Raw genomic sequence first — 9,381 nt, forward strand, 5'->3', positions numbered from 1 at the left:
AAAAGGCTGAAAAGTCTGTCTTAAATCAGGTGGAGGTGTCCTCAAGGATACTGAGAGGACTTGAACAGAACTCGAGAAAAGCCTGGAGAAATTTCCAGAATCAGAGTTTGGAAAGGGAGCATTAGAATGCTGGTGACAAAAGAGGTTGGGTGTATTTGGAGAAGGAAATTAATGAATAAAAAACATTTTTTTTTTAAATTCCAAAGGTGTTCATTTTATTGTGGGAAAAAAATCTGAAAGTTTATATTGACTTTCCAAATTATCAAAATACTCAATTTAAACTTGCTTTCCCCAAATCGCCCCATAGCAGCTGGTAGACTAAACAATAGAAGTGGTTATAGAAGTGGGTCTTTTGTAATGCTGCCTTAAAAATATTTTACAAAGGATCTTAGTTGAGCATATTAGAGGCATTTAAATAGAAGTCTTTTAACCATATGCTTTACAAATAATTCTTGTGCACAAATTCTCATTGTGTATCATTTTCTATTTGGTGCTTAGCACCAGACTGATTAGTATTAACCTGGCACATAATAAGTGCTTAATAAATGTTTACTGACTGCCCAGTGAAACAACCTCACAATCACCCACCCACAACCAACTCTTAACATTTTTCTTGTGGAAAAATAACAGAAGAGATTATCTGCTAAAACTCAGGTCTTCCTGAGCTCCAAGGTTCATTATCTATTGTACCCCCTAGCTATTTATCTTCTTTTTTTTTTGCCTTGCCTTATTGGAATTTTTAATGTGTGAGGAATGCTCTGGAACTCAGAGCTGAACATACATAACACTTTATCTATGGAAAAGTGAATTCACCAATTACAAGCTCACAAAAGAGTTTTTTGAGAACCAAACTACTAAATGAGTGGACATAAGCTGTCAGAGTGAATTTTAATGAAAACAGTCAATACAACAAAATGGAGGTCTTTAATTGGAGCAAGTGAGTTGCGGCTTGGGAGTCACACAGCAGGTACTGGGAACAGGGTTTATTTATATAGGGTACTAAGGCAGAGAGAATGACTAGGTTGCAAATGGGAGCAGTTAGGCATCTCATAGTTTCACAAGGTATATTGTTTTACAAAACAAGCAAAAGTCCATAAAGAAAGCTTGAGATTCTCTGGAGGGGAGAGTTTGGGAGACCTATAAAATAATCAGAGGCTGGAAGTGACAATGCCTGGTCAGCCCCAGTTCAATTCATTGGCCTGGGAATGGAGACCAGGATAGTTTCAACTTAACTGAGTTTGTCAAAGCCAATTCCCTTCTATAAACTATATGTAAGAGAAGAGACCCTAATTTCAGATCAATACTGTAGAACTCACACCAATTACACTTAGTGCGATAAGCTGCCCATTTACTCTAAATTCCCCCTTTCTGGACCCAAAAAAGATCTTGTGTTCCTTAAACTTTGTGATATTCACAAAGCATTCCGCCCTTTCATGAGAAACCTCAAGTTCCTTCTAGTTTCATTTCTTTTAAATTGTACTTTTTTTGTGTGTGTGGTTCTCTCTCTCTCTCTCTCTCTCTGCCTCTCTGTCTCTGTCTGTTTCTCTCTCTCTCCAGAGAAAGGAAGGGTGGGACAGCTAAGTGGCACAGTGGATAGAGCTCTTGCCTTGACCTAAGTTCAAATCCGGTCTCAGACACTGACACTTACTAGCTGTGTGACCTTGGGTAAGTCACTTAACCCTGACTGCCTAAGCAAAAAAAACAAAAACAGGAAAGAAGGGAAAGAATGGCACTGGGGAAAAAAAGCAAAATATTCAAATCAGTACAGCTATAAGGTTGGAAAATACTAGAAAACAATTACAGAAAAATCTGCAGTCATTTTAGATACACAATGGTGTTAAAAAATCCACATGCTAGTGTCAGAAAGATTCTAATACACTCAAAACATGACAATTCCAGATCCTCACAGGGAATGATGGGAATGGGCAGAAGGCCCTTGTTAAATTGGGTCCTGTTAGAAAAATCTGAAACAAAAATCTACTACAGTGAATGAGTGAAGGAAAGTCTTTATTACGCTTCTCGTAAGAGAAGCAGCACAATGCACTTTAGTAGCACGTGGGCACTGGTGCAGTGGTAGAATCAACTTTTAAACCATTAGTAAAGTTCCTATTGGTCTAGTTCATCTGAGTTACACCCTTCCTGGACAGCCCATCACATGTTCGTCCATGTTCTGTTAACTCCGTCTACTTCATGGGTCCCATGTTCAAAAATGGAGGCTATCTCTGTCCTTGGGGTGTGTCAGTTCATATTCAATAAGCTTATTAAGCAAGTGCAGTGGAGAAAAGCCTTTTGCTTCATTGGTGTTGATGATGAACAAAGGGGTTAGGGAAGAAGCAATCACTGATGATATAAGAAGACTGCATTGTTTTGAAGAAGACTGAGAGGAAACCAAAACCAAAGCATCAAGGTCAGTTCCTTTAAATGTTATATAATTGCAGATGTATTTTAATTCCTTTGTTAAATTAATAATATTCAAAATAATAGAGTGAGTAGAGAAGAGACATAGAAAAGATTGACCAATTGGCAAATGAGATGGATCGGGAGTAGAAGGAAAAATATTCTCTGGGTCAGCAAAAGGGTCTGTCCATACTAATAAGGTGTCAAGGGTGATCTTACCAACAGTTGGGAATGGCTGAGGCTTTCTCCCAGACCACTCAAATGCTAAGTCAGCAATATCCTGAAACCATATAGCATTTACTTTTGTTGTTTAGTTTAGTCATTTTGCAATCATGTCTGACTCTTCATGACCTCTTTTGGGGTCTTCTTGGCAAAGATACTGGAGTGGTTTGCCATTTCCTTCTCCAGCTTATTTTACAGATGAGTAAACTGAGGCAAACAGAGTTAAGTGACATGCCCAGGGTCACACAGTCTAACACTGGATTTGAACACAAGAAGATGAGTCTTCCTCACTCCAGGCCTAGCACTCTATCCACTTTACCACCTAGGTAGTCATTTACAACTTAACTGAGTACAAACCAAGGGAGTGTCCAAAGACCACCGAAAATAGAAGTGAGGATAATCTAAAGCCAGGACCAGATATCTCCATGCAGTGGGGGATCAGTAATTTGAGCTTTTACTGACTGAAGCACACGGATAAATATTCATTAAAATAAGAGGATACTCAGCCAGAATACTCCTTTCCAAGCATAGAAATAGAAAATTCTGCTCACTCCCCTTGGCTCATTTTCATGCTTCCCTTTTTTAGTCTGGGCTCTTCTTTGTGCTAGAACACAGCTTACCCTTCTTTAATGCTGCTCTTCCTCTTCTCTTGGATCCAGGCATCCAGTTTGGTGATGGTTACAGATGCCCCAGATGGAGTCATTGATTCCCCTGGCAAGGTCATGGAGAAACATTTTGACCCTGTCAACCATCCTTACTTCTGTATAACTTTTGCCACCAAACTATCAACTACAGGGAAAAGGGAAGAGAAGGACCATTAAATTTGTCGTTATGAAGAGCCTAGAATCACAGAGCCCACTCAGCTGCCCTGATAAAAAAGCACTTTTTTGAAATCATCACATGCCGCACATTTGCTAAGGTGCTGAGGATACAGGTACAAAAGCAAGACAGTCTCTGCTCTTGAGGAACTTACGTTCTTAACTAGGTCTACTACAAATTTGTTACATAATTTCAACTGGGCCCTCACTGCAGCAAAGCAACCCTTTTACACTGTCTTAACCTACTTGCTTGCCTTCTTACCATAGTGGCTATTCCAAACCTTTTTATACCTATTCAAGCCTCCCATGGTACTCCTCTCTCTACTCTGTCAACTAAGGACATACTTCCTTGAAAAAACTGAGACCACTCAGCAAGATTTGAGCCAAGGTTCTCTGATTTATATTTCATATGCTAATCTTGACTGATCGAAAATTTGGTGCCTGAGAATAGAATTTGGATTGCTGGACCACAGTTTAAAAGAAAGGATTGATGGCCTCTTTACCAGAGATAGAATGTACCTAACAAAGGAAAATTTATGCACATACATATAAACACATGCACATACATATACATATGTTTATATAAATATAAACTGCATGTACACATATATACACATATGCATATACATGTATACATACATACATAAGTTTGATACCATAGAGAGTAGCTTTATTGTAGGAAAATGGATAGCAATATCATAGCTATTAGTGCTACCCAGTAGTTAACTTGTTATTAATTTACATCAATTACTTGTAGATTCTGAAAAATCAAACTTTAATTAGAAGTGTTTATATATATGTATATGTATTTGTATATATAGTTTTCCCCTAGTCTTTCCTTTTTGTTTTGGATATATTATTTTTATTGTACAAAACTCTTTATATTTAAACCTTCAAATTCCCTTAATGTCCAAAAATTTCTTCTATTTATTGAATATACTTTCTACCTCTCCACAATTAAAATAGATATAACATTCCATTAAAATTTTTCATTAAATTTATACTAATATCAACAATCCATTTGAAAATATCTCATTATTGAGGTGTAGACCTCATCCATTTTTTTTTTTTTGGCTATACGTCTATCCAATTTTCCCAACAATTTATTATTATTTATTATTATAAATTCTTTCCACATTGTCTTGTATTCTTAAATTGGTCAAACACTAGTCTAATATATTATTTATATTAGTTTTCCCACCTTTACTCTTTAGATGACTAGCCTTTGATTGGCAATTAGCACTTTTGTACCAAGATCCCAGTACAAACAATTTGGCAAAACTGAAATCATAAAGAATTTGAAGAGTTATTCCAATTTGCCCCAGAATTTGAAATAGAGTTTAACACATTGGTGCTTTGGTGGAGCTATGGGATTTCTTCTGTAGGTGTTTTTCTGTCCTTTAATGATGGAAGTGGAGCTTCTGGATTTTCTTTGAGGAAGAGATTAGTAATGGGTGACTGATATCAAGTATGAATGAAGCAGGGACTCCACAGGATTCATTCAAGTGGAATAATTATGTTTCGGCTTCATTCTTTCAGAGCAAGGACTGCCACACCTGCTTCTTAGGGTTCACAGGGTACCCTCAGGAGTTTGAGGTCTCTAATGCCATCAGCTTGAGCCCCCTCAGTTCAATCAATAAACATTTATTGTCTACTATGTGCCAGGTACTGTGCTAAAGGCTGAGGTACAAATGAAAACAAAATATAGTTTTTGCCCTCAAGGAGCTTACAATCTAATGGAGGAAAATAACACACAAAAGGAAGCTGAAAAGTTGGAACAGGGTCTGGGAAAGAATGTACTTGGCATAGAATAGGGTGGGGGAGGCTTCATCTGCAAGGAGTGCAAGTTGGTAGGAAATGAACAGATGGTTGGCCTGGGAGCCCTCTTTAAATGGAGGTTTTAACAGGAGTTCTTTGCTCCACCCTCCAACTCCCCAATCAGGAAGGCAAAAGTTACTGAGGGTACTGATGATGATGTTTCCTAATGAAGAGTTTCCCTGGGGGTGTGGTGGAGTTTAGTATGAGTACAAGTTGTGACTGATGGCCTAGTTTTATTTAACCATTTAACATCCATTAACAAGGAGATATCAACTTTGAAAATATAGCAAGAACAAACACAGGCACATTCTCCCCCCCCATTACCTCAGACATACACTCTATCTCACATTGGTCCCTGGGACAATGGGCTCAAACTTAGCTCATACAGTGTCTACATAGCATTAGTTCCTACATAACTTTGGTTCTATGTTGATGTTCAGCTGTGACCTAATTGCCAGATAAGTTCTTGTTGCATCTATCTATGTTTTGTGTCCCAAAGTTCATTCAGCAAGGTCACTCCTTATTCCTTGGGGTCTTTGATGCCAGATCAACAGCAAAATCTGGATTTTGGAGTGCCAGGATTCAACTCTATTGACTTTTTGAAACTTATACTTAAAATGGAAGAATAAAAACCAAGGTGGGCAAAGAACTTTTGAACTTAGTGGAGAGGGCCCAAGACTTCTTCCTTACTGCATTTTCTCTCACCAGACGCTACTAGCAAAAGGAGTCAGACCAAGATCGGAGCAGCCAGAAAGAAAATGGCTGAAGCTGTTCTTCTTCTACAACTTCAGTCAAAGAGGTTGCTGTCTATCATGTGGATGATAAGCAGACAAGAATATATAATATATATGCATGATACAAGTTCTCTAGGAGGCACTTCTATTACATGCCAACAGTACTCTTCTAGAAGCAGGCTCCCTAGCTTCTAGATGGGGAGGCTAGAAGTGTAAAATAGTACTGTCAGAGGTGCTCTGTTCATGTACCAGATAGATGTCTATTATACAGGTGCTACGTGGAAATGAATGAATGAATGAGTGAAATATAATTATCTCTCTAGAGAGGCAGTGGAAGCTAGGTGGCACAGTGGATGGAGTGCCGGGCTTGGAGTCAAGAAGACTCATCTCCCTGAGTTCAAAATCTGGCCTCAGACACTTACTAGCTGTATGACCCAGGGCAAGTCATTTAACTTTGTTTACCTCAGTTTTCTCATCTGTAAATTGAGCTAGAGAAGGAAATGGCAAGCCATTTCATAGTATCTTTGCCAAGAAAACCCCAAAGGGACTCATGAAGAGTCCACATGTCTGAAATGATTGAACAACAGTAATTAGAGAGGCGACATAGTGTAGTGTATAGAGGGCCAGCTTTGGAGACACAAAGACCTGGGGTCTAATCCTATCCCTAACATATACACTAGCTGTGTGATTACGAGCAATTTACTTAACTTCTCAGTGCCCTAGGTAATTCTCTAAGACTGTAAGTTGAAGAATAGTCACTAGCTTGCATCAGTGACAGAAATTTCCATATCAGGAGCTCCTTATACCAATAGAATGAGAGATTTGGATCAAAATAATAGATTAAATAACCAGTATAGAGATATGGATAGGGATACACATCATGAATATTGTGCCTTTAACAAAAGGCACATGGCTAGAGCCTGGGAAGGTGAGAAATAGTGGAAGAAATGGCACTGTGATTGAATGAATGTAAGCTTTTCATTGTAGCTTGGACCTACGGTTTAATTGCTCTAGAGAACTAGGTACAGAAACTCCCTCTATAAATCGAGGTTGGTACCTCATCTGCAATTTATAGTCTTAGAGATCTGACTAGAGTACTCAGAGGGTAAATAACTTGTGTAGGGCCACACAGCCAGTATACATCAACAACAAGACTAAAACCCAGGTCTTCCTGACTTCAAAGCCAACAATCTAAGTCAAACCTAATCAAAAGTACACAAAATGCCCCAAGGTCACATTTTTCCCCTGGGCCAAAACTTTTTGTGGTTTCTTACAAAGATCAACTAGGGCAAGCTTGAAAGCTGTAAATATACAGCATAAACACAAACATCTTGTATACAGAAGGATGTGAACCAAGTGCCCTACTGAGTTGTTTTAAACTAAATCCATGGTGATAGAAGGGTCATGAATATTGTTGCTAAAGGCACATGGCTAGGGCATAGGAAAATGAGGAACAGAGGAAGAAATAGCTCTGTGATTGAGTGAATGCAAACTTCCCTAAATCACTGTAGCTAGTCACTCCCAACCCAGACTGTATTTTACATGCCATCCAGATGTTCACCCAGGCCATCTTATGATCCATTCTGCTTCTACTGCCCTGATTCTCTGCAGCTGGCATATTTCTCTCTATGCCATGCTCCAAGTTCCTCAGGAAATTAATCCACTCAGCTTTGGAACTCCAACCCTGGGGCTAAGCCAATTTGATTGGTGACTTAAGGCACCTAGTCCGCTTACCTAGCCTGCTAAGTCTAGCTGGCTCTAGATAAGACCATACTTTATGTCCCCATCTCATCCTCATTAAAACTAAATCTTTTATTGTGACCTCTGGCTGCTTGACCTTTTACTATTCTCCCAGTCTGTCTCCCTGAATTTCCTTAATACCTAGAGCATTGACTTAATTGTTACTAATTTATCTTCCTAGAATCTCAGAGTCATGTAATTTGGGGTTGTAAAGGATCTAAGAGAAGTCTCACCCTGTTCCAAACTTCCTGCAGTCCCATCCTTACCCAAAACATGAATCCTTACTTCCTCCCCAACAAGTTGTAATCTACCTCTAGTGGCAAACACCCAGAGATGGAATATTTCTCTTCTTCAGACTGTGTCCCCAATATTAAAATTGATAATGAAGTATTTTGACCATAACCATTTTGATAACAACCAACTCTATGTTTACAGACTTGTTGGGGACCCTCTCCTCTTCTATAATCTTTCTCCTCTGAATTCTTGTTGACACTAACCTCTAGCCTCTAACTTCTCAGTTTTCCTCCTACCTCTGTGACCACTCCACAATATCTGTTGCTAGTTCAGTTGTCCATATCATGACCCCCATATGTTTGTCCTAGGCTGTACCGGCCGCGCCGACCTTATGCCGGCCGCGCCAAACACTCCTCCTATAAGGAGCAGGCTGCCAGAGTCATACTCACTCATCAGTCTTTGGTCCTCAACCGGATAAACACACAGAGACGAGCCATCAGGAGGCGCCAACACCAGAGCTTTATTCAGAGGCCATCACAGCAAGCCATCACAGCAAGGCCAAGCAGGAAGGCCAGAGCAACAGAGCAGGAGCCAAGAGAGGGCGTGATCTGACCATGCTCGTTCCTTAAGTACCTACTTAGCCCCTCCTCCCCAGCCCGCTTACTAGCCAATGATTGTAGGGTCAGATACCGGAAGGGGCTGTCTGAGTTTAGCACACCAAGGGAGAGGGAGTGACGTAGGAGGCTAGGACCGGATACAGGAAGGAGGCGTCTGGGATTAGTGCATAGACAGAGTATGTGACCTAGGAAGTCAGGAAGGACACAGGAAGGAGGCGTCTGGGGTCAGTGCTACACAAAGGGACCCAGGAAGTCAGGAAGGTCACAGGAAGGAGGCGTCTGGGGTTGCATATAGGGAGGGGACTAAGCAAAGGGAACTCGTCCTCTGCCGTCCCACTCCCACGTGGCACCGCCCCTTGCCTCAGGATCACAAGCTCCGGCTACTTCCTTGCACCCAGCTTATCTCACATAGCACTGCCCACTGCCTCAGGGCTTCTCTGTACCCAACCCATCCCAGTTCACCACGACTCCGCCTACCACAGCCCCTGCCTCGACTTCCAAATACCCAGATTCTACCCCAATCTTGCCACAACGTTCACCTGGTAGCTGCCAACACAGACAGTCCCTCACACTAGGCCCCATTCTATTCTCTCTTTATACTTTCTCATTCAATGATCTCATCGCTTTTATGGATTTAATTATGATCTTTATTCAAATAAGATATAAATGTGTGTGTATACACACACACACACACACACACACACATATGTACATACCTGCATGTATGTGTATATATGAATAACTCGACGCTTTCTACTAAGCTCCAGTTGTGCATCTCAAATTATTTAATGGATATTTCAA

This window comes from Vombatus ursinus, unplaced genomic scaffold (genome assembly GCF_900497805.2).
Source record: "Vombatus ursinus unplaced genomic scaffold, bare-nosed wombat genome assembly UNPS02004734.1, whole genome shotgun sequence".
Taxonomy (NCBI): Eukaryota; Metazoa; Chordata; class Mammalia; order Diprotodontia; family Vombatidae; genus Vombatus; species Vombatus ursinus.